The 25,490-nt window shown below is 40.2% G+C and overlaps 1 long non-coding RNA gene across 13 annotated transcripts in view; it reads left to right on the top strand.

Annotated features, from left to right (window-relative positions):
- Positions 1-24,843, top strand: part of LOC140630868 (uncharacterized) — a 56,189-nt gene extending 31,346 nt beyond the window's left edge. For 9 of the 13 annotated variants that reach the window (XR_012028550.1, XR_012028556.1, XR_012028555.1 and 6 more), the window contains 6 exons: positions 1,404-1,511; positions 2,026-2,234; positions 8,695-8,858; positions 21,787-21,903; positions 23,239-23,387; positions 24,307-24,843. This is a non-coding gene — a long non-coding RNA (uncharacterized lncRNA). The remainder of the gene's footprint in view (positions 1-1,403; positions 1,512-2,025; positions 2,235-8,694; positions 8,859-21,786; positions 21,904-23,238; positions 23,388-24,306) is intronic. The other 4 variants (XR_012028552.1, XR_012028551.1, XR_012028554.1 and 1 more) reach the window with 3 other exon arrangements.
- The last annotated feature ends 647 nt before the right edge of the window (positions 24,844-25,490 follow it).

Raw genomic sequence — 25,490 nt, 5'->3', positions numbered from 1 at the left:
ATTGTTACAGTCACTTGACAGATGAGAAAACCTAGTCACAGAGAATTATCTTGTCAAGGTCACACAGCTGGTTCTTAGGGATTCTGACTCTAGATTCCATATAATCCTGAGAACATAAAATAGTACAATTACTTTTGAGAGCCGACTGGAAAATTATAGTCAAGTTGACGAAGCACACACTGGAAGACCATATATTTCCACTTCTGGGTGTTATCTCTCCACCTGACACTTGGAGTCAGATTGCTGAGTGCAGGAGGATCTTTGAAACAGTATTTACAACACTAGGAGATGCATAGTATTTATGTAGCACCAAGTAAAATTCTTATATTTATTATGTATTTTGTTCTTCACAACAATCCTATGGGGGGGTTACTATTAATATTTCCAATTTAAAAATGAAGATGAGGCACAAGGAGATGTGTATAACGTGGCAAATATTTAAACTATGTAAATGCTGGGGCACCCGGGTGGCTCAGTAGGTAAAGCATCTGCCTTGGGCATGACCTCAGGGTCCTGGGATCAAGTTCCACATCAAGCTTCCTGCTCAGAGGGGAGTCTGCTTCTCCCTCTGCTCTGCTCCCTCTGTTTGTGCTCTCTTTCTCTCTCTCTAAAGTAAATAAATAAAATCTTAAAAAAATAAGCTGCCTAAACGCTCATTAACAAGACAATAGATTTTAAGCCTAATATATTCATACATGGGAAGCTTATAACAGTTATACAGTTATACGGCAGTTATAGTTATACAGTTAACAACAGTTATACAGTTGTACAGTTATAGTTATATATATATATACAAAATGAGCATACATTGTATGTATACATATGTGTAGAGAGACAGAGATACTTAGAGACAGAGAGAGAGATGCACAAATCTAAAAAAACAATTTTTGAAAAGCTTACAGTAATATACTTTTAAAGGTAGGAAAACATAAGGATGACATTCTACATGTACTAACAAGATTCTCTTTGGATTGCAAGGAAAGAAAATGGGATTGGTTCTTGTGTACCAAGGGCTACCAGTATGTACATAGTTTTATTTTTTGAACAAAACAAACTCTAAAGTTAAAATGAAAGAGTATCAAGATTTTTTAAAAGCTGAGTGATGGGTATGCTGCTGTTTTTACATGACTCTCTGTATTTTCCACATGATTAATATATTTTATACTAAAATATAACAGTAAATTGAAATTGTACCCATCACGAATTAACTTGACATTAACTTTATTAATCTTATTAAAGATTTACTTGTGCATGAGAACAAGTTATCATGAAAAATAGCTAGCAGTATTTACCATCAATTAAGAATTTATATTCTGAAACTCTAAGTACTTATATTAATTTACTCATTTAATTATTTTGTGAATTCCATTAAATTGGTGTAAATATTGTTGAAATTGTTAAAGACAAAACTATTGGACGACTGAGCTGGGATTAATATGGTACCATGGGTACCCACATCACCTGTGCTATATGACCTCTCTACAACGCTGTTCATGCAAGAGTCATCTCTGGTGAGTTTCTGGTCTCAGTAACCTTCTTTTCTGGATGTGAGTTCCATGCATTGAGTCACCTAGACATGAGCCCAACGCCAAAAACCCTACATGTTTTATCGGCACGGCCTTCAGAGTAACCATACCTTCACCTCTTCCTGCCACCTGGGTTGTGTCTGAGGTTTGAAACGGGCAATGGAGAAGTAACATCACTAGGAAAGAGAGAAGCACTAGGAAAGAGAGAAGAATGACACATAAAATGAATACTGGGCACTTTAAAGATCCATCTGTGTTGAGAAATTTTACTCTTCAATGAATCCAATAACCATATTTATGTTATTATCATGTGTGGGAGATAGAAACAGTTCAGAGTGATTAATGAGAGAAGTTAGGATTTTGTACAGGTCAGCTTTGGCTCCATAGGATGTAGAATTGTCCTCAAAATGACACCACCTATGCATGGGGTCCTTTCTCCATCCTTACATTAAAGCTTCCTATAGCTAAAACTTTTTTGTTGTGTTTTTTTCCTTTATAGGATTAATGCTTACATATGCCTCTTCATAATGTACCTTTATCAATGAAGCCACGGCTTTTGACATTATGTGTAGTAAATGATGTTTTATAGATTATAACTGAGATGATGTTGAGAATGGAGAATCTGTTCCTACAGTTCAACATTTAATCCAACATGAGGGACGTGATGGGGCTTCCACAGCAGCTTCACATTGCTAATTACACCTACATGTAAGCTGTTTTTGCTGGCTATGATGTTAAAAGTTCTTGATTTTGTGATGCTCAATACAGATGTAAAATAGGAATGCATGTCCATATATTTTCATGTGTATAAACATGTACACATAATACAAGAGGCTATGAATCCCGGACTCTCCTTTTTCCCCTCTGTGATTACCACGAGTATATTCAGCTCACACAAGGAGAATACACTTAAAATATATCACAAGTGTCAATATACAGACATACTGCGGAAAGACGTTTTTATCAGCCTTTTTCCTTTTATTTATTTATTTATTTATTATTTATTTATTTTTTTTTTTTAGCCTTTTTCCTTTTAAAAGCCAGGGTCTATTCCTATGTGTTTATGACAGACTTAATAGAAAGTCATATTTGAAGCCTCCTGTCCTTTTAAATTTTATTAACCTTTATGTTGTCACTAAGAGACTTTAATTCTCATCTTCCTCCATATTGAACATTTTCAGGAATTCAGAAAGCAGCAATTGTGGCACAATGTAACCTGCTGACATAGAGCCAGCTTCTTCACCTCCCTCATAATCAATTTTCTCAGAGATAAAACATGGTTTAGAATATGTCTACAGTTAACTTCAGATATAAAATCACATCTTTCTCATCACCTCTGAAAACACGTTTTTTTTTAATCTTCAAGCACACAACATCCCCATGTATTTTCTTCCCACGATGTTCACTGCACACCAACATCCTGACAGCGACATGATTGTCTCTTGTTCTAGCAATTCAAGGCTGTGTAACAAAACACTAACAGTGTTTTAAAGCAGCAAAACCCATTTGGTCATGGCCGCAGTTGGGTCAGGATTTGGGGGGATGACGTCCTACAGCGTTGCTCTGGGAACCCCATTCTGTGGGGAGCACTTTAGTGGACTTCCCTTCCCATCTTCTGAAATGCAGATTGAAGGGATCCTCAAGAAAGTCTGTATAGGAAAAAGGAACATGTAGAACAATTTGGCCTGTATAGATTAGACATCATACAGGTTCACAGAGGATCTTTCTAGAGAAGGAAAAGATATAAAAATTGTAAAAATTTTTGCCTTATCAAAGCAGGGCAGAAAGTGGAGAGGCCGGAGGGGCAGCTAGGTCTGCCTGGTTGCTTACGCACCACATGTGGAGACTGAGCATCACAAGTGAAGCTACTAGGCACTTCTGAGCTCACACCAGAGCCCGAGACTCATTTCTCTGAATCTTCTATACCCCAGAGTGGAAAGCAGCGAGATCTTACGTTCTTTCAAACCCTGAGAGAAACAGATCATTATAAGTGTGAGGAAAAGAGAGCAGTGTAGCTGTCATTTCCTGTGCCATTAGCTTGGAAAGCAGCTCATTTCCATCCACCTTTTCAGGCTCTGTAGATATTTGAGATACTTAATTTTAACACATGCTAAATTACTGTACCCAGCAATACAATTTTCTCATATCACATGTAAATATATATATATATATATTTTTTTGGTAACAGAACATCAAACTGGCATCCCTGCCCCCCCGCCGGAAAATATTTAAATTTAGTTTTCAATCGTGCAGATAATTGTACAAGTGAAGGAGGGAGCTCTCTATCAACACGCCTACTCCAGAATGAGCTGGGTGATTTCTGCCTGTGGGCCCCACGACAACCCGTCGGGGCTCTCTGGCACTTCAGAAATGTTGCAGCAGACTATGAATGCAGAATGGGTCAGTGGGTCAGTCAGATACACCCTGACAGGATCATTCATTATGTGGTGACCACTACAGTTTTGAACAAATCTTATGGCTTTGTTGGTATAGCTAGTAACTCTTCAAGGGTAGTTTCCCAACCTTCCAGAAAGGGTCCGTGAAATAACACTAAATGATGCTGGAAAAGTAAGGGAGATCTTATTTGCAGCATATAGCCATATGCTTTCAGAGTACCTACTGCGTTCATTCAGATTTGTCTGGAGGCATATGTAAATTACATTTATCACATCCAAGACTTGAATGCTACAGCAGACCCTCATAAAATAGTGGAGAACAACCACTAAGCATTGAATTTAATGTTTAAATAATGAATACGGGATCCCTGGGTGGCGCAGCGGTTTAGCGCCTGCCTTTGGCCCAGGGCGCGATCCTGGAGACCCGGGATCGAATCCCACGTCAGGCTCCCGGTGCATGGAGCCTGCTTCTCCCTCTGCCTGTGTCTCTGCCTCTCCCTCTGCCTGTGTCTCTGCCTCTCTCTCTCTCTGTGTGTGACTATCATAAATAAATAAAAATTAAAAAAAATATTTAAAAAAAATAAATAAATAATGAATACAACAAATAGGAATTTAAAGAGTAAAGAGGGTTTAAGAGATTTGACTTAAATCCTGCCACATGTATAACTCTGTAAAGAAGAAGAAAAGATGGAGACATTGTGGGTAATAATAATTTGCATTGATTAAAACGGAAAATCAAGTCTATTATTTGACATAAAAACACCAAGTACTGATTAATAGATTATTTTTTCTACGTATTTTTTAAATCTCCAATTCAGATCTTTGTTCAAAGAAATTAAATAACTAAGGTTTAAGGAGAATGTTAAAATACATACCTGCCGACCCTTGTGCTATTTATGATTTATTTTTAAATTAATAATCACACAAACTTCAGATAGTTTTAAATTTTTTTGATTCCTGCTTTCAGTGATATCTTTCTGCTTGGTGGTAGCCCTCTTAAAAATTTTAGCTCAATTCTAGCACTCTCTTAAGTGTTACTAAGTTTTTAATCTTGATCATTCAAAATCATTGATCTAATTTCTTTAAGTTTTTTTGTTGTTTCTTATTTGGTTTTTATTCCCTCTGCAACAGAAAGATCCCCTACAGAAAGTAGGCAGCTCTATAAGCTTGGAACTGGGGTGTGGTTTACTCTGACTACCTCTCTTTTCTCTTCCTGAGCTTTCCCTGGGGAGGAGGGGTTGAAGACACAAAGATTCCTTATCCATTGGCTTGTACCACCATGGACAAGGTTCAATTCTCTTCTAATCTGTCCAGAACTCACCTTAATCCACGTTATTATCACATCCACAACTTCACCTTCCTTCCAAGACTTCCAACTCCAGGACCTAAAGACAAGTTTGGCACACAACCTTAGATCTCTGGAAAGCCAGGATATATAGGAAGCATTCCTGTTCTCCTCATTCTTCCTCATGCCCTCTCTCTCCAGGGCTTTTGCTCCTGCTCTAGCATCAAAGGGTATATTAACTTGTCCAAAGGTTAAATGAATTTTCAATGGGGAACAAAATGCTAGTGTCGTATTTTTGCAGAACTCTGCATTTTATGAGTGATTTTTCTTGTATCCTTTCTCAATTTGGAGATGAAAAGCCTCTCCGTAGGGAAGAGAATGAAGGAAGCATAGTTTCTTTTACAGAACATCACACTCTACAAAAAGGCCCAAAGGCCCAAAAACTCTCTCCTCAATTTTCTTACATGATGAGCTGGGTTATATGAGGCAATGGTTGTGGGATGGGTTCTCTGATGCCCCTTGCAGTAAGTCCTGTGGAAGATGGTCTGACCAACAGATGATAGATTTCTGAGTTTAGAATGTGGAATGTTTAGGAACTTCTGGTCTTGACTTTGGATCTTGAGTTTAGAATGTGGAATGTTTAGGAACTTCTGGTCTTGACTTTGGACCTTAGCATCAATTTTTGGACAAGAGAAAAATTCCACACAGAACATAGTATCCTTTCCATAAGGACGAGTCAAGTCAGAGGTTTTTGAGGCAGAAAGAAGACATCAAAAAGTTGGTAGGCATTATATTTTGTTTCTGTGGTAAATAAAAGTCAAGATTATCCTGGGGTTGGAAATGGCCAGCTTCAGTTAGGAAGTAAAAGTTTATAGTAAGCACTAGGAAAGAGAGAAGAATGACACATAAAATGAATACTGGGCACTTTAAAGATCCATCTGTATTGAGAAATTTTACTCTTCAATGAATCCAATAACCATATTTATGTTATTATCAGGTAGGTTTAATGTCCAGGCATGATTCTAAATTGAAGATCCAAAGAACAGGTGAGGCTGGGGCCATGTGGATTAAGGGAACTGAAGACATCTGAAGAGTATGTTTCAGATTATTCATTTCCTAATTAGTCTTCTTGAAAAAAGGCCTGAGAAAAACCAAATTTTGGGACCCAGTTGCCTTGAAAAACTGAATAGATCTTAGTGTCAAGAAGAGAGCTGTGTGTTAATCCAATGTCATTCAAACTGGAAGGAGGAATGGGTGCGAGGTAAGAATACACTCATAATCATTTAAAGAGAAGCAAAAAAGATAAACAGGCCAGCAAATACTAGGGAGTAAATGCAAGATACTTAGTTTAAGTTCAGAAACCATATAGTGGCTCCATGGACTGGGAAACAGGGAAGGATGAGAAAGCTGGATGGAAACACCACTGTGCGCTGCTAAGCCACCATAAGTCTAAGCTACCCGGAAATGTCCCAGGCAACACAGGAGTCCTAAGTGTAGAGAAAGGCCAAGGTTGGGTTTGGAAAAGTAGAATTGTAGACAATAATTCATTATTTCATAGTAGATGAGATTTCCCAAGGACAGCATGAGGTTAAGAAAGTCAGCAGGTGAAGGATGGAACCCTTGTTCCTAAGAGGTTGGAGGGACCCAGGATGAATGGAAAATCTGATGGAAATGTAGGAGGAAAAGGACAAAGAGTAAGGGGAGAACCAAGAGAAAGAATGTTCAGATGTGTGAGCATGTCTACAATGATGCTGGTGCTTTTAAGAATTTTATTAGCTTATTAAATTCAGGTTGCTAATTAAAATAGGCAGCTTGATGTTTCAACCATATTTTTGGCTTTTGCAAACTACTTTCTTTTTCCTCTTGCTGTATAAATCTTATAAATCATAATTAATAACACACTGCTTAGAAAATTTTTAATTAAGGGTTGATAGGCTGGCTCAGTTGGTTAAGCATCTGACTCTTGGTTTACGCTTAGTCGTGATCTCCAGGTGGTAGGATAGAGCCCCGTGCCAGGCTCTGTGCTCAGAGGGGAGTCAGCTTGTGGTTCTCTCCCTCTGCCCCCCTGACTTGCAGGCACTCTCTCTTGCTTTCTCACTCTCTCTCTCTAAAATAATCTTCAAAATTTTTAAAATCAAGTATGGACTATATTAGACTTATGGCTAGTGATCCTCAAAGTATCTCAAATATTCATTTATCACTGTTACTATAAAATGGAAGAGCTAAAGAGTAAATAAGTATATATAGGAGAGATCATTCGTGTTTTAAACTAGGTTACAAGATTATTATTGTGTCATCTATTTCCTTTTCCTCAGTGAATGTCTGCCTTTAAACAAGGTAAATAATCTGAAAGGGAAGATTTCTTTTTGGTAATCCCCTTATAACACATACAAAATATAGTCTTCTCAAGCGTGTATGTTACCCCAACAGTATGACTTTCTAGTACCCAAAAATACTCTGCTCCTCGCCTTCCTGATGTCGGCGTGCTGCTTTCTGCTTCTGGCTGCACACGGCCCTCGTGGCCCACATCTCTCCAGGACCTGGCCACATGCTGTTTCAGAGTGAATATGAAAGAGAAGCATGTTTGGCCTCTCCATCTGCAGTGGCTCGAGTGCAGACTTTGAAGTACTCTCTGCAAGAGCCGTGTTTCCATCTTTCCAGCTATGTGTGTGGACTCGCTTTTGCCCACATCCGTGTCTAGAGAGCAGGACTCACGGCTGTGAACTCCCCTCCAGCCTGTCTGCTGCCCAAACCCCGGCCACAGCTGCGAGAGCCGCTCAGTCCTTCCCCCTGACACAGCACAACTGGGGTTATTTAAATTGCTCTAACCTTTGGAAGAGGGTAGGGTGAAGGGAAGTACTTCAAGATTAAGCTGGCTTTAGAAAATCTTTAAAGCACTACAAAAAAAACAAAACAAAACAAAAAACAAACAAACAAACAAAAAACACCCCCCCATAAAAAAAACCCCAAAACATTAAAACTGCTTTTATGATAAAATTAACTCATTTCATTCTCAAAAGCCCCAGGAAATACTACTGTCACTCCTAGGATTCACATTTTTGAGGCAGTGACTGACCCACAGAAGCCCTAGGTCCTGGAGCTGGAGGGTAGAGGGGTCAGGGCACAGGCCTGGGTCTCTCCCCGCATGCCAGCCTGCCTCCTGTTCAGCAGCTGTCCACAAGGGCTTAAGGGCAGGGCGGAGGTCCTCGGTCACAGCTCTGTCCCCACGTCCGTGTGCTTGCCACCCAGCCTCACACACTGGCAGCTCTGCTGTGAGGCAAGCCCGCAGAGCTACAGACCCTCCGGGTCAGGGGCAGACCTGGAGATGGTGTCTGCTGCTCATCCCTTACAGTGAACACAGGCCAGGCCCCGGGTGTGTCTCCATCTAACTGCACTGTCCTGGAAGCAGGCAGACATTCCTTTCAAAATATGAGAATCATTTGACCGTTAGTCTTGACCCTCAAAATGTGACTATTTGGTTCTGCAGAGCCACTGGAGATTCTTTACTGCAAGTCTCCAACAATGTCCCTAAGAGGCTTCATCTTGGCTGAGAATCTTCCATTAAAAGCTGTTGGTTGGATGAGTGGCAGCTTCCGAGCAAAGTTTCTGAGACATAGATCTGGCCATCGTCTGCAAGATGCACTGCAATAGGTCAGTATGAGCTTCAGAGAGACTGTGCTGATTGATGCACAGTAGACAGTGGTACCCAATTCCCTTCTCTCTGAGCTAACACTGCTTAGAGGAACATCTTATAATCTGCCTTGGTAGCTCAGACAAATATTTGGTTGTATGAGAAAAATGTGGTTGGTTAGCTCTGGCGACTAGGCTAGCTTATTCACTCAGAAAACTCACCGAATAATGCCATGCTGAATTTTTAGCGTTTCATACTTTTAGCACCACTTGTCTGTAAGCATAAAATCATCTTGGGATAACATTTTCATAGACTTAATCTAGCCCTAGACTCTGACGGGCCTCTTGATCCATGCATTTGCATCCCCTGATAGAGAATAAAATATTACAAAGACTAATGAAAGGCCACAGAGATTGAAGACACTCCTTGGTAAAAACACATTGTCCTCAGAAGGCAGCAGGGCCCCAAATCCATAGTGAAATGAGATGTATCTCACCAGATATCTATGAAGAACACTAACACAACATTTAGTTATGGAAACTAATGCAATGACAGTAGAGCCACCTGGTAGATTTTAGGACTGACAACATGAAGTCTTTTATGGTTTTAAAATATAGGGGATCAAAAAAATGTAGGGGATCCCTGGGTGACTCAGCAGTTTAGCACCTACCTTCGGCCCAGGGCGTGATCCTGGAGACCTGGGATGGAGTCCCACGTCAGGCTCCCTGCATGGAGCCTGCTTCTCCCTCTGCCTGTGTCTCTGCCTCTCTCTTTCTGTGTCTCTCATGAATAAATAAATAAAATCTTTAAAAAAATAAAAAAATATATTTAATACGTCTCTTACAACTACAAAATTGCACTATTTCCCCTTAAATGGTAGGCCCTGAAAATAACAGGAAGGATATGGAACAAACATTCTTCTTTACAATTTATGAAAATAACTTTTTAGATTGCAATAGAAAAAAAAAAAGGCCTGTGGAAACTTGTTTACCCCCTCTTTTCATAGGCTGCTGCCAAGAGGAAATGAATAGTGTCTTTTGAGATATTCACAGACATCCGGTACGGACTGGGGAGCTTGCTTTGAGAGCCAGCATTTAGTCTATTTTCTGTATTTGAACCATTCTGGACAAAGGCTGCCCCCGACGCTGTGACAGAGCCTTCCCGCACACCAGATGCAGGACAGTTCTTCCTCCCCTCTTTCTGCAAACACTTGTCCTCATCCTCCCATCCTGCTCCTGCTGGTTTCTTGCTCTGGCACCTGGGCGAGTCTGCAGGTGTGCGGCGGGTGTTGTGCCCTCAGCCTCTTCTCCCTACTCAGCACAGGGGACATCCCGGGACAGGTGAGCATTTGCACGAAGTGTTTCCGAGGGCTGATGCCCTGGCAGGCAAGCCACCTCTCCCCTGAGTGAGACCGAGCACCAGCCAAGTGACCCCTTTCCCCACTCAGGGAAGAATCTGCTCTACGACGAGGTGTAAACACCCCGTGGTGCAGCAGTTTCCCGGCCAGCTGTCCTCCTGCAGACCCACCATGGAAAAGAATGAGCCCTCGCGCCTCCCCTCACACCTCGTGTGTGCTGGACGTTCTACAAAAGTTTTGTAGGCCACTCTCACATGCCAGTACAAGTCTCTGAGAACACGCTTACAGATGTAATTCTAGCCACACTTTCCTCCCGACTTGTAAGTGGCTGCAGCAGTGATGTATTTGCACGGACCCACTCCCACCCAATTTCCTTAGTGTCAGATGCTCTGTGTCCGAGCCCACACGGAGCCTCTCATCTCTGTGGGAAATAAAGACGTTCTAGGGGCCTTCACCTTCTACTCTCGGCCAACTTCACCCCTAAGGCTTAGGAGACAGGGCTGCTGGCCTTGCTCTCTGTTGAGACCGACCCTTTCTCTGGCGGTACCTCCCACTGGAGCCTGCTCTTTCCTGCCCCAAAGGACCGAGTCCTGACTCTGTATCTCCAGCATGTACAAGTTCCTGTTCCTTGTTGGCTGTGCCTTCTCCGGTTCTTCATCCTTTAGCCAGTTTTCAGTGTCATAAGGTCTCACCGCCGTGAAGAGGTGAGTGGGTGAGCTGGCGCGAGGCCGCCCACCTGCCGCTGAGCTGGGGCGTCTTTCTGTGGGTCACAGTGTCCCTTCTTCCCCGCAAGTTAGCCCTTGCTGTCTTTACCCCTGCATGTGCCTCCATCCTCACAACTGGACTTCTGTCTTCCCTCCCCGGGCTCCCCCCACCACCCAGTGCACCCCAGAGTCTCACCGGGGTCTCGGGCCGCAGCTAACCCGCCAGTCGAGGAGCAGTGAGCACTGAGAGCCGAAGCCGGTGACCAGGCCGGGCGGGCCTCCGCAGGGGTCAGGCAGCTGCGTCCGCACAGCTAGAAGCTCCGGCCGTGAGGCGCTCCCAGGCTGCTCGCTGGCCCGTCAGGTCTCCTTTCTTTCCCACCAACACTCCCAGAGTGTGACCAGGTCCAAGGTCCCAAAACTATGCCAGGAAGAACCTTCCTAACAGTTCCTAGGACGTGGTGGCTCTCTTGATTCCCTCGTGCTAGATTGGCTTTACAGAACACAAGAAATAAAGTTGCTTTGTCAGAGTATTGAAAATAAAGTCAACAAGTCAGTAAGAAGTTTAAATGGTTTTGCCATTTTTTTTTCAGGGGGGAAAAGCAGTTAGGAAGATCGGAACGTATGAAGTTAACTGGGAGTCGGGGGACACATGCCTTGAGAGGCCCCAGGCTGACTAAGGGCTGGGCCATGCCCGCTGGGAGACGCAGGTGCCCACAAGCTTGTCTGGAGGAAGTGCAAGCACAGAGGGGGTTCAGGCCGCAGTCAGTGGGGGCTTGTCCTGAGAAGGCACCCTGGCCGGGCTCTGCGGGACCCCAGGCGGTCCAGCAACCTACAGAGCTGCCCTTTACCACTGGGCACAGGCAGCCTTCCCGCCCATGGTCTAAACACATAAAATCCTCCTCCCCCCACTTTTTTCTCATAAAGTCACTTTTGAAACAAATCCTAAGACATCAACATGATTTCTAGAGAAAAGCGACATGAAGCAGCTTTGCTTCTCACGCTGACCTTTGAGGAGTCTGGCTGCCTGGGTTTTGGACACATACCTTAGGTGACCCCACATTTGTATCAATCCAGGTCCATAGACACTAAAGCATTGTGAATACCCATGTGAAGCAGCTCACAAACAATCCCTTCATGATTTTCTTTAGGGCTTATCCTCTGGACATGTTCAAGTTTTCATACCTTGAAGCAACAGACCAGCTCTCCTGAGCAAAGCATGACCCATGTGAACATGAGAAGTCAACAGCTCACACACACAGGACCTCAAAGAAAAATAATAAACCCGTCATAACGTGTGACAAACACGCTTTCAGGGTTACTTGGGTTTTTAAAGCTCCTTTTATATATGATTAGTTTCCAGATTCACAGCTGATTTTTCATTTACATGAGTTTTTCACTTTCCTTCTTGGTATTGGATTAAAATGTTTCTCTTCTTTGCTAGGGAATTCCCCCATCCTTGCCAGTGGAAGTTTGAGGAGCTAGAGACAATGTGCGGGCATTTGAGTCAGAGAGGGTGTGAGCAGAATCTGACTCCCACCAATGACTAACTGGCAGCCTGCTGCAGGTTGTTGAACCTCTACGCAGAGGCAGCAGTGCCCACCCAGCACATGGGTAGGGAGGATGGGATGATGTTGTGCATGGAAAACATATAAAACTATCTAACCGGGATGCAATAAATCCAAGTTATTTATTATTTCCACAGCTTCTATGTATTAGGCACCATATCTTGAGATATCTCCTACCTAAAATTGCTGAGATTTGAGATGATGAATGAGGACATTAAATTATGCATGTATGTTTTAACCAAGCCTTTGCTAAGTACTCTGTCCTGTCGTGCCTCACCCCGGAGACAAAGCGGGTGATGTATCATCCAACAGCTCAGAGCTGAGTAGAGGAGACAGGAAGCAAGACAAGGACGTCCAGCAGATGGTGTGGGCTCCGGGCACACTTGTGGCTGCCCCAAAGGTGTTTCAGTTCAGCCTTCACAGGAACAGGGATATTTGCCTGGCTCTTATAGGATGAGGAAGGTTCTCCAGAGACAAGTGACCGTTTACACATGTTGTCTGAAAGGCAGGACTGACTCCGTTACACAAGGAAGCTTAATGACACGTCAGTGATGCAGAGTAGGTAAATGGACACAGTGAGGGTAAACGAACTCACAAATGTAGCTCTGACCTGGACTCGTAAAACCAGTGCACCTGACTGGCCATCACTCTTATATATCCTGTTTTCCTGAGCCAGCCCTGGGAATACAGAAGCTCCCCCGCTCCCCCTGGGCTCTGGGTCCTGGAAGCAGGCTTTAGGTCCCCTGGAGGCACATGTTTCTCAAGTCCACTGTCCTCCCTTCCGATAACAATATCCCATCTGCTCTGAGTAGTTTGGGGAACTACCACTTCCCCATTACCAATTATGCAATTCTGGTGGTATGGCCTAGGGTGTTACTGGCATGGCTCATTCCCTTGGACCATAGTGACCGAGGTCAAGGAAGGGTTTTAACATATTGATTAATTGATTGGATGAGTTCACAGATTAGCAGATGAATACAGACTTCAGCCAGCAGCCACATTCTATTTCCCTGGCCATCAGGCTGTTTCAGGCCCTGCCCAGTAATTTCATGCAGTCCCATATGCATGTTCTGTAGACATATGTCCCATGTGTCCCATGTGCCAGGCCTGCTGGACAACAACGCCGTCTCCGCAATAGGCGACAGGAGGATGTGATGGCTGCTGCCAGCTTCGGGGTGCAGAAGCCCTCCCATGAGAGCTGAGCCAACCCAGGGGCAAGAGGAGCGCAGAAGGGAAATGCTGCTTATTACAATCCTAGCTCCTAAGTAAACTACACTGTTCATTGACATTAGCCAGCAATACCCCAGATGTATTAATTTCATTTAAGTATAATCATTGATCATTTTGAGCAGGAAGGACCCTGACTGATACTATCACCTTTTTTGTCAACTACTTGCAATTCTTTATTAGCACGAGGTTGTGAAATTTCACTTCCCAAATTTTCAGATCCCTTGTTTGCAGAGATCAGTCTATTTTTTTTTAAAGATTTTATTTATTCATTTGAGAGAGAAGAAGCACACAAGCAGGTGGCAGAGGGAAAGGGAGCAGCGAAGCGGGGCTCCATCCCAGGACCCTGGGATAATGACCTGAGTCCAAGGCAGATGCTGCACGGACTGAGCCACCCAGGTACCTGAAATCAGTAGTTTTATCAACTGTCTACCCAGTTTATCGGCACAATCTAGGAACCATACACCTGAGAGAACTTAAGTTCAAGGATTTCTGACACTTACCTGTCACTGCTTTGTTTTTTTCCCTTTATTTTATTACTTTCCTTCTGGGGTTTGGGAAGTCCATCTCCATGGGCTTTCAGCCCCTCAGGTTCCTAGGCCACCTTATTAGTTTCACTTTGTTTTACATTTATTTTATGGATGTGTGCAGCTAGCATGCAGAAACACATCCGTATATTCCCTGACTCTACGTAACTACTAAACTGATTCAGGGTTCGTCAGAGCAACTATCTATAAACATTGTACCAAAGTCTAAAACTATTTTAATACAGAATATAATGAAACAAATAATGATCTGAAAAGGAGTATTACAACTTACCAAAAATAACATTCATACGATTACCACAAGTTGGGTATGAATAATCAATATTCAAAAGTATAAAATATAATAAAGCATACATAATATTAAAAGCATTTTGTATGCACTTCAATTTCTGATTTATTTATTTATTTTGAATTGATAAGTGTTTCAGAGCATCAGCAAACATGTATCAGACTTTTACTGTTAATTTTATAACGAGATTCCTAATGGAGAATTCTGGTTGACTGCCTAGTGGATTAAGTTTTATCTTATTTCAATGATGGAGCTACCATCCAGTTCTTCCCACTTAAGCTCTCTCTATAAATATACACAGAATGTCAGTTAACAGTGATTTCTCTTCTTTCTTCTGCATTAGGTGTTCCTTCAATAAGTGGCTTCAAGGGGAAAATGAAACTTACTGGCTAAAGATTAAAAACAGTTACATGTTCTCATCCAACTTACAAATCAGTGTTTCTAATGAAACTCCCACCTTAAAACTGTCTTTGTGTGGGATCTATCCTGCTGAGTGGGTACAGATTGTTCAGGTGTATTTCCACTATCTTCACGCTAATAGACAGTGTCAGGCTTGTATGTCTCTAGAATTGCTCATTAGCTGCAAGCTGCTGGCTTTGACTTTCGTGTCCTTGAAACGATGAAATAATGCTCCTATAAATCCGTTCTTCTTAATGTTTCTACTTTAAATAGAATGTATTATGAAAGTGAGATCTAAGCATTTTTAGAAATTCCGAGCTGGGGATACCAGTTTAGTCAGAACAGTGTCAAATGTGGAACCCAAACAACATAATTGGTACTTTGAGGTTGAGGTTGATGTGACATTCTCTTGAATACATTTTAATGCTTATGCATATTTAAATTAAAATTTTAACTCCTGACATTCAAACCAACAAGCCACCCAGCATGCAACTAGAGAGACATGTCTGACAAATAAGATGACGCAGAGCAAAAATCACCTGTCTTGAATCCATACGTATGGCACGAGAGATTTCTAAAAAGCCTAGTTGTCTGCTCACATTTTGATAGTGGATTCTGATATTAGCACAGCTTTTCTGACAGCTTCTTATACAGAAATAATTAATTTCCAATATTTGTCTATATATGAAATGGCTGCCAGCTAGAAATGATGGTATGGTGCATATTCAAGTCATGATATCCATTTAGTTGTATGATTTTACTTTTTGTATGGCAAATAAGTTTCTGGCTAAATCACACAATATAATTTCTTGCTTCCTGGAAGACTGGATGGAATAGGAGTCTGTGCTAGGTACATCCTACCCCTCCCTATCAGAATCCACCTGTCCTGAAAAGTATTACAGACTTTATCCCCTTTTCACCCATGTTGTCGGCTTCAAAATGGCAGGGCTCCCGCAGAGAAGTTTATCTGTGAACACAGCCAGAGCCAGTTTGGTAGAACAGATGTCATAGTCTGTTCTGCCCTAACATGATCTCATTATGACCCATTTAGGTGCCATGTGACTGCAGGTGTGTTTTGGTTGCGGGTTCTAACCTCAGGTGCAAGTGGCACCCCCATGCACAGCCAAGTCACAGTGGGGGAAATGATCATCATTTAATCATTCAGTGCTGTTTCAAATTTATAATTTCATCTCACATATATCATACTGCCAGCTTTGGATTAAAATGCCAAAGTGAAAATTCTCATGTTCAATAGGAGGCACAAGCGAAAATTATTGTATCTGACTGAATCTGTACTTGCAGTGAACAGCTGACATTTAAATTGGGAAGTTGCCAAGGGCCTTTGGCTTCATTCCATAATTGTCAAGTTTCATGGCATTGAGGAAGTTGTTTTAATTCCAAGTAACAGGAGTCATTTTGCATCCTGAGATTCAATGCTGCTACGTAAAACCAAAATATGCCCACATTTATGGCACGGAAATACAGAAGACCCTTCTTGCCAATTGTCTCTGTGTTTATTTACTTCAACTCCCAATAAACAACACAGATCAGTTTTGCCACCCACGTTATAAATAGCACAGCAAATTCATAAAGAGTCTTTCTTCAAAGGACGGAAATGATCCTGAAGTCTGATTGAACTCACAGTGTCCTAGTAAGGGAGATGGGGAGGAGCAGAATAGGTTTTCCAATTTCAAGTTCAGGAAAGTAAGGAATACAAAAGTTAAGTGGCTGGTCCCCTTTTATTCAAATAAATTTATTCAGGAGTGGAGCCAGAAATAAAGATCAAGTCTTCTGGCCCATGCACTAGCCCCATGCTGCCTCACAGCTTTCAAAATGTTCATTTTCTTGGAAAATGCTGCAAAGCTTTCCCCCACTACAATACTAGACTCAGACACACTGCCATCTACTGACCCACCAAGGAATGTACTGCTTTCTTTTCCATAGGCCATCTCTGTAGTGCCAACGGGTTGTGTCTACTGGCCTAAGTAGGAGAGAGGTATAAGAGGCAAATGAATTAAGAACACTTCTTCCCCCTCAAAGGACTGATATATTGACCCTCTTAATATTTATATAACAATGCAATGAAGTGCTTTGCTCTTTGTACGTGGGACATCCTTGCAATCATCTGTTTCCCTCTGTGCCCTTATTCTGGCATATTCTTCCAAAGACTTGGGTAGTCTAAACAGTCTTTCTAAACAGTCGCAGTCTGAGGAATGCCATACCATTTTTGTGTTGTCTTTGTCTTTCGCCAGTGTCCTATGAGATGTACTAGTGGTCCTAAAAGGCGCCAAAAAAGTTATAATAGAAACCAAGCTAAACAGCCACAGTCCTGGGATGGTAGGAAAAAAAAAAAAAAAAGTCCTAATGGAGCTCTAACAATAAGAGAACAGGGTCTTAAATGCATCTTCAACAGGACCCCTTTTGTTTGGACCCAAGCTATTTTTTTTTTTCCCAGAAATGCTGTCAGTATCTTCTTTCACCATATCTACCATTTACAGCCTCCCTGTGTGCTCCTTAGGACAAAAGTAACATTTCCCAGACCCAATAAAGTAATGGTGAACATTATTTTTCCATCTCACTATCATAGCTGAGTTAGAGTTATGATGTTTGTCTCTCTCTGGTGCTCACCGTTTTACTTAGTTCACTATCTCTAAGATAAAGGTTGAGTTTAAATATTTGGAATACATTTTTTTTGATGAGAAAGATTAAATAATATTAATCTATCACTACAGAATCAATATCCATAGGCACAGCATACACAGGAGTTGAGGCATTTATGCCACCCTTGTTTTCTGAGCACATTCTGCTTTAAGATCTTAAGAAAAATTTCTTGCCTGTAATGGTGGTTCACAGATATCTTGGTTAAGAAAGGTTAAACATAGAACTTATTTCTGATTTCTCAGGATATAAAAGCTCGTATTCATGACAATGTAACTGTTCTCATAAAGGAATTTTGCTGATCTTTATAATTAACTATCCTTTGAGGTTCACAGTTTGACACTCAATTCAAAGACCATTCATTTAATTTGGAATAAATGCCTATATTTGTCCATCCAAATCTTTACAGCAATATCTTATTTTGAGGTCATCTTGGGACAAAATAAGAAATGGTGTTGTTTCCACATTTTGTTTTAAACATCAAGAGGGTGTCAAAAGTCCCAAAAAGATGTAGGGACTAGCAGCAGGGACATATTAAAGAATGTAACATTAGGGAGTTTTACTGACTTGGTGAAATCAGAACACTGTGGAATGTTAATTGAAATGTCTGGAGAGAGAAAACTGTAGCCCAGAAGTCTGGCCCTCTCATGTTCAGTCCTTACTGAAAGCCTATCAGATGTGGAGGGAGGTCAGGGAAGGGAACACAGGAGGTGACAAGAAGAGGGTAGGAACAGGAGGTTTTCAAGGCATCTGAACATCCTTGGTATGAGCTTGGTTGAGGAGCCAGCTATCAAAAGGGTTTGTCTGAACTAAAATGAAACCACCAGACTTTTGGAGAAGCAGTAACAAGAACAAAATGTTCTTTAGCCTTGTTCTATTTAAGGCACATGCATCTGTAATAATCTTCCACAAAATGATTATTCATACTTGCTTCTCTTTATAACATGGTGACAATACATCACACTGTAAGAAGAGCAGTTAGATGGCAAAAGTGCTTGTGAAAAGTTTTTCTCCCTGACACCAGAAAAGTGAATTTGTTCAATGGTGTTACTCATATTTCCTATGTTCTCTATCATTTTTTTTAGTTTTTCTATCCTTCTATTTTACATAATTTGTTGAAAAAGAATTATGACATCTTGTTCCTTAAATAAAGACTATAAGGATGATTCAAAATGAAATTTCAGACCTTAGTACAAAATAGCATAATTTAAGTAGAACATTATGCAATCAGCTCTAGCTTCCAACCTAGGTGAGTGAGAATAAGTATAGTGTGTGGCATTCCAGTAGAGCTGAGGACAGTTGAGAGGTCTGAGGCCAAAGCAGCCAAAGTCCACTTAGCCAGTACCAGAAGGTGAACCCCTGACAATATGTAGAAGGTCTGTCTCAGGTTCTGCAGGAGAGGACTGACCTGTACATGTGTGTGAGAAATTTTCCTGAAGCTGAAGAAAGGGCCACTGGGAAGGATGAAGGAGATATTTATAGTTCATACAGAGCCTGGAATACTGCCCATTCCCACCATTCAGAAGGGTCACTTCATCAAGAAGATACAGCAATCCTAAATATTTTTGTATACAGTACCAGACCTTCAAAATACACAAAGATAAAAAAAGATATAACTGCCAGGGAAATAGATAAAGTTACAAATATATTTGGAGATTTCAACATCCTACTCTAAATAATTGATGGAAGAAGTAATGTCAATTCTATACAGACTTCTAAAAACTAAAGAGGAGGAAACCCTTCCCAAATACTCAATATGATAGCATTACCCTAACAACAAAACTAGAAAAAATACTTTATTAAAAAAACAAACTAGAGATCAATAATTTTCATGAACACAGGTATAATAAATAAATGGAATCCAATATATGTATAAAAGAAACCGTGCATCATTATTATACAGAGATTATCCCAGCAAATGCAAGGCTGGTTTAACATCTGAACATTCACCAGTATAATTTACCATAGTAACAGATGAAAAAAGAACAACCATATGATAATCTCAATAAATACAAAAAAAAAACCCCACAAACACTTGATGAAATCCAACGTCCATTCCTGTTAAAAATATATATATATAAAAAAACCCACCTGAACTATAAAATATCATGCTTTCAGTTGTAACATATTGATTGCTTTTCTCTTAAGTTAAAGAACAAGGAAATCTCAATACATCTGTTCAACATTGTCCCAGAGGTTCTAGCCTATATACTAAGGCAAGAAAAATAATAACCTATACTCAGATTGAAAGATAGAAGTTGAACTCTGATTGCAAATGACATTGATCATTTATGTAGAAAATTCACTGGCATCTAAAGAACAACAAAAAAGCTACTAGAAATAATAAGTGAATTTAGGAAATTTGCAAGATGCAAGATCAATACAGAATAAATATGTTGTATTTCTACATACTAGCAGTGAACAATCAGAAATAAAAAGTAGCATTTGTAATAATATAAAAAATACAAAGTGCTTATGAATAAATGTGATGGAAGATATGAAGACCTTAATACTGAAAATTACAAAGCACTGATAAGAGAAATTAAAGAAAAGATAAATAAATGGAAATAAAGTCAGTCCACGTTCATAGATCAGAAGACTCAATAGAGTTAAGATGTTAATTGTTCACAGATTGATCCACAGTTCAATTTTAGTCAAAACAATTTTTGTCAAAACAGCAGACTGTTATACAAAAATTGGCAGTAAAATTCTAATTTTTCATATGGAAATTCAAGGGATCTAGAAAAGTTAAAACAACCTGAAAAAAAATAGTTGGGTGATTATTACAAAACCTGACTTCAATACAGATTATAGAAGCTACAGTAGTGAAGATTGTAATGTTGGCATCAAAGCAGATCAATGCAACAAATTAGGCAAATTCATGGAACAGATTAAAGAATAAAAGGCTTGATTTTTAGCAAAAATGCAAAGACAATTCAGTGAAAAACGAATAGTCTTTTCAAAATAAAATGCTGAAACAATTGGATGTACATATGCAAAAATTGGTGAACTATAATCCATACCTCATATCATGTACAGAAGTTAACTCAAAATGGATCATAGATGGAAGTATAAACTTAAAACACACTTAAATTCCTAGCGGAAAATGGAGATAGTCTTTGTTATCTTGAGTTAGGAAGGATTTCTTATGTAAAATTTAAAAGCACAAATGTATACAAGAAAAAAGTGATGAATCCCATATCATCAAAATTAAGTACATTTGCTCTTAAAATTTTCTGTGGAGAGAATGAAAAGGAAAATCACAGACCAGTTGAAAACATTTCCAATGCGTAGTTGCCAAAAAAACTTGTATTTAGAATACATAAGGAACATTGAAACCCAGCAATTGCACTATTGGGGATTTACCCCAAAGATTCAGATGCAATGAAACGCCGGGACACCTGCCCCCCGATGTTTCTAGCAGCAATGTCCACAATAGCCAAACTGTGGAAGGAGCCTCGGTGTCCATCGAAAGATGAGTGGATAAAGAAGATGTGGTTTATGTATACAATGGAATATTCCTCAGCCATTAGAAACGACAAATACCCACCATTTGCTTCACCGTGGATGGACCTGGAGGGTATTATGCTGAGTGAAATAAGTCAATCGGAGAAGGACAAACATTATATGTTCTCATTCATTTGGGGAATATAAAAAATAGTGAAAGGGAATAAAGGGGAAAGGAGAAAAAATGAGTGGAAAATATCAGAAAGGGAGACAGAACATGAAAGACTCCTAACTCTGGGAAACGAAGTAGGGGTAGTGGAAGGGGAGGTGGGCAGGGGGTGGGAGTGACGGTGACGGGCACTGAGGTGGGCACTTGACGGGATGAGCCCTGGGTGTTATTCTATATGTTGGCAAATTGAACACCAATAAAAAATAAATTTATATAAAAAAAAGAAAGTAAGAAACAAAAACCCTGTATGCCTGGGTGGCTCAGTGGTTGAGCATCTGCCTTCCGCTCAGGGTGTGATCCTGGGGTTCAGGATTGAGTCCCACATTGGGTTCCTTGCTGGGAATCTGCTTCTCCTTCTGTCTCTGTCTCTGCCTCTCTCTCTCTCTCTCTCTGTGTCTCTCATGAATAAATAAATAAAATCTTTTTAAAAAAGAACAAAAATCACACTGAATCTTGGGCAAAAATTTTGAATAGATTCTTTACAAAACATGTATGAATGAGCTCACTCCCTCTGCCCCTTACACACAGAGAGCTTGTGTGAAGCACATGGGGAGATGGTAAGCACCTACAGGTCCAGAGAAGAGTTTTCAGAATGAGCCCTATCCTGCCATCACCTTCATCTTGGACTTCTCAGCCTCTAGAATGGTAAGATATTTCTATTATATAAGGGAAAAAAAAGTATTTGGACACAAAGTACAGGAAAAGGTACTCAGATTACTAGTCATTAGGGAAATGCAAACTGCAATGACCTATGTCCACATGGCAGTCAGAATATTTAAAATTGAAAAAAAAAAAAAAAACCCCACCAAACTCAACCAAATGTTATGAAGGATATGGAGTCATCCATTTCACCTATAAGTATTCACACAATGTAAACGAAAGAGTATGCCCACAGAAAAGGCTGTTCATAGTGATGTTATATATATATCAGACAAAACCAGGAAACAACCCAGATTTCCATCAACAGGCCAGTGAATGAACAACCTGTAGTAGGATGAATTACTGGTCAACAACAAAAACCATAAACTGATGATAAACAAAATAACATGGAGGAGTCTCAAAATAACCATGCTTGGTGAAATATGCAAGAGACAAATGAATGCATGTTTTATGATTACATAAAATCCTAAAATATTCAAACTAATCCACAGTGATAGAAAGTGGGTCAGATGTTACCTGGGAAAAGGTACGGGTGTGGGGTATATAAGAAGGAAGGATTGTAAGGGGCAAAAGGAACCTTATGGAGCTGATGGCATATTCAATATCCTGATTGTGATGATGGTTTCGTGAGTATATAAATATGTCTAAACTTATAAAATTGTACACTTTCTAAATAGTTTATTGTATGTCAATCATACCTTTAAAAAAGAAAAGCAATGAGTGACAAAGATAAATTAACTGGGTTGGCTCGAAATTTTAGAAAGAAAATAGTCCAGTGATTCCCTTTCTTGCATCCATGCATTTAACATTGCCACTTTATAGTCCCTTCCACCAGAGGTAAAGCCTCTAGACAACAGAATATTATTCTGCACTAAAAAGAAATGTGCTATCAAGCCATGGGAAAACATGAAGGAGCCTTAAATGCACATTATTAAGTAAAATAAGTCCATGTGAAATGGCTCAAGACTTTGTGATTCCAGCTACATGGCATTCTGGAAAAGGTAAAACTATACAGAAGGAAAAAGACCAGTGGTTGCCAGGACTGGGTGGGGGTGCAGAGAGGGAGGGCAGGTAGAGAGGCAGAGCACCAATGAATTTTCTATTGAATGGATTTCCCAAAGAACAGTTCTTTATTGTCCTGATTAGGGTAACAAACACCTGCTAGACTGTGTTTCTGGAAGTTCAGAAATGAAAGAAAAGAGGAGACTGAGCATTGGAGACATGTAATGATTTTGGATGTATGGGAAATCAGAAAGTAGCTGGTGCAGTAGCTCATTAACAGCACAACTGACCTTAAATTCTATTTTCCCTCTTTTCCAGTCTTACCTATGAACTTGGAGGTGGTGCCCTGTCTTGGTAAGGCACATCTGTCTTGCACTCAGCTGCACTTGGTGTCCTCAAGCTCTCTGGGCAGTAAAGCTGCCGTCTTCCATGACAATGGGAAGGGGCAGGGAGCCAGAATCCTGAGGGTATAGATATTTTATATTCTTATTTATGAATCTTTTTTTCACATGAAATGCCATGGACTATAGTTGACTATGTGGGTCCTACAATGTTTGGAGGGCAAGAAGAGTAGTTTTTCAATATATATATAAAGATATTATTCTCTATGTTTGAAAGACAAACTTTGAAAAATACAAGTGTTGGGCCTCCAAAATATTGTCTAGTTCCCAGAATTTTAGAGTCTCCCTAGAAATAAACCTAGAAACCTAACACACTGCTCTGGCCAGTTTCAGATAGAAGATGGAGAGAGAAAATTAAATTTTAATGAACCAGTGCATTCTTAGAATTTTGCTTGTTTGCAATTGTATGGAGAGAGTAGTTCCTGGTAGTTGCTGTATCTCAGATCAGTATGTCTAGAGAAGTAACAGAGGAGGGAATGTAAGCTGGAGGAGATGAATTCTAAGGTCCTCCGTTTCACACTACAATTGTCAAATTGTTTATTCATAGATAAGAGGATTATTTTACAAATTCTTTAATAAAATTTTCTTTGATATTTCATTAATTTTATGTAAACTGAATATTACTGGAATTAAAACATCCTTTTATATTAATTTATAGATTAAAAATATAGTGGACCTTTAAATACTCATTGACAATAAACCAGTTTTTACATATTTTAAAAATTATTTTTAAAGATTTTGTTTATTTATTTGAGAGAGAGAGAGACCATAAGCAGGAGTGGGAGGAGGGCAAGGGAGAAGCAGATTCCCCACTGAGCAGGAAGGCCAACAGGGGTCTTGATTCCAGGACCCTGGGATCATGACCCAAGCTGAAGGCAGATACTTAACAGACTGAGCCATCCTGGTGCCCTAAGAAACCAGTTTTTAGTACTGAAATTTTATCATTATTTTATAATTCTAATTGAACTTATTTTGCTTTCCCTAGATTAAAACATGCCGTTGAATGATATTTTTAGTATACTTTGGGAATGGAATTGCTTTCATTTACCCACAGAAGCATATTAGAAGAATGAATAATCTTTCCCTGAAATCTCAACATATTAAAAATTTATAACCAAGCCCTGTAAAGGAGCATCAGATTCTACTCTCAGGAAGAAAAGAAAAACACTATAGAATTAAAGGGGAAAATGTTCCAAAGAACAATTTATAATGTCTAGTTTTACATGATGTCTGGCTGAATTGAGGCACACAAATGAACATACTTGAACTGGGCCACTTGTTGGAGTTTACCTCTGTGACCCACTCTGACAACATTGTGGCTATCTGCGCTTCACTAAATCAGACCCCATGAAGACCCTATAAGGCAACACCACTCACGGTGGCATCATTCAGTGAAGGAAAATATGCCTGAGGGCTCTGAACACTACCTGGTTGCAGGCTTCTGGGTAGAGTTACAGAATACCTGTTGACCAACTTTACTGGATTATGCAATGACAGGGTAAAATGAGAATAATATTAAAAAACCTTCCATTTCTAACACTTGACTCTAGAAATATGAATTAATTCAATTATGATTGCAGATATAGATTGAGAACAATCTATCTGTCCTGAAAATCCCACTGCATAACAGAGGGGTGGGTAGTCATTTTCCAACCTTTGGACTTCGAAATTAGAGTAGGGCTATAACATGTTCTCTGCATCCTGACTTGGCAAGAATTTGTGGGCAGCTATCATCTGCACAGAAGAGCAAAAGAACTTAACATGCTTTTTATAATCGATCAGCATTGCTATGGCAGCCAGCTCTACAGTATCTGCATATGAATTATCAACTGCAGTATTATTGTAGATTTTGCTCTGAGAAAACTCTGACATCATTTACTGGCATTCTTTGTGCCCTTAGGGATAACAACTAATTTTAATGTTAGCCTAGGCTAAAAATTAATTATGAAAGCAAATACATTCTGCAAAAAGACAACAAGCCAATCCCGCATCCCTGAAGCAAATATTACTCTGGTAGCTCCCTCAACTCTGCCTCCTGGCAGCACTCAACTAACAGATTTAACTAGTCATTGTTGACTCTTATTTCTAATGCGTGCTGGGTATTTTCACATTGATTCGCTCATACATGTATTGAACACCTCGATTTGTATCAGTCACTAGGTAAGGTAC

The sequence above is a fragment of the Canis lupus genome, chromosome 3, assembly GCF_048164855.1.
Source record: "Canis lupus baileyi chromosome 3, mCanLup2.hap1, whole genome shotgun sequence".
NCBI lineage: Eukaryota > Metazoa > Chordata > Mammalia > Carnivora > Canidae > Canis > Canis lupus.
The sequence above is the reverse complement of the archived record's forward strand: the minus strand, read 5'-3'. Positions and strand labels throughout refer to the sequence as shown.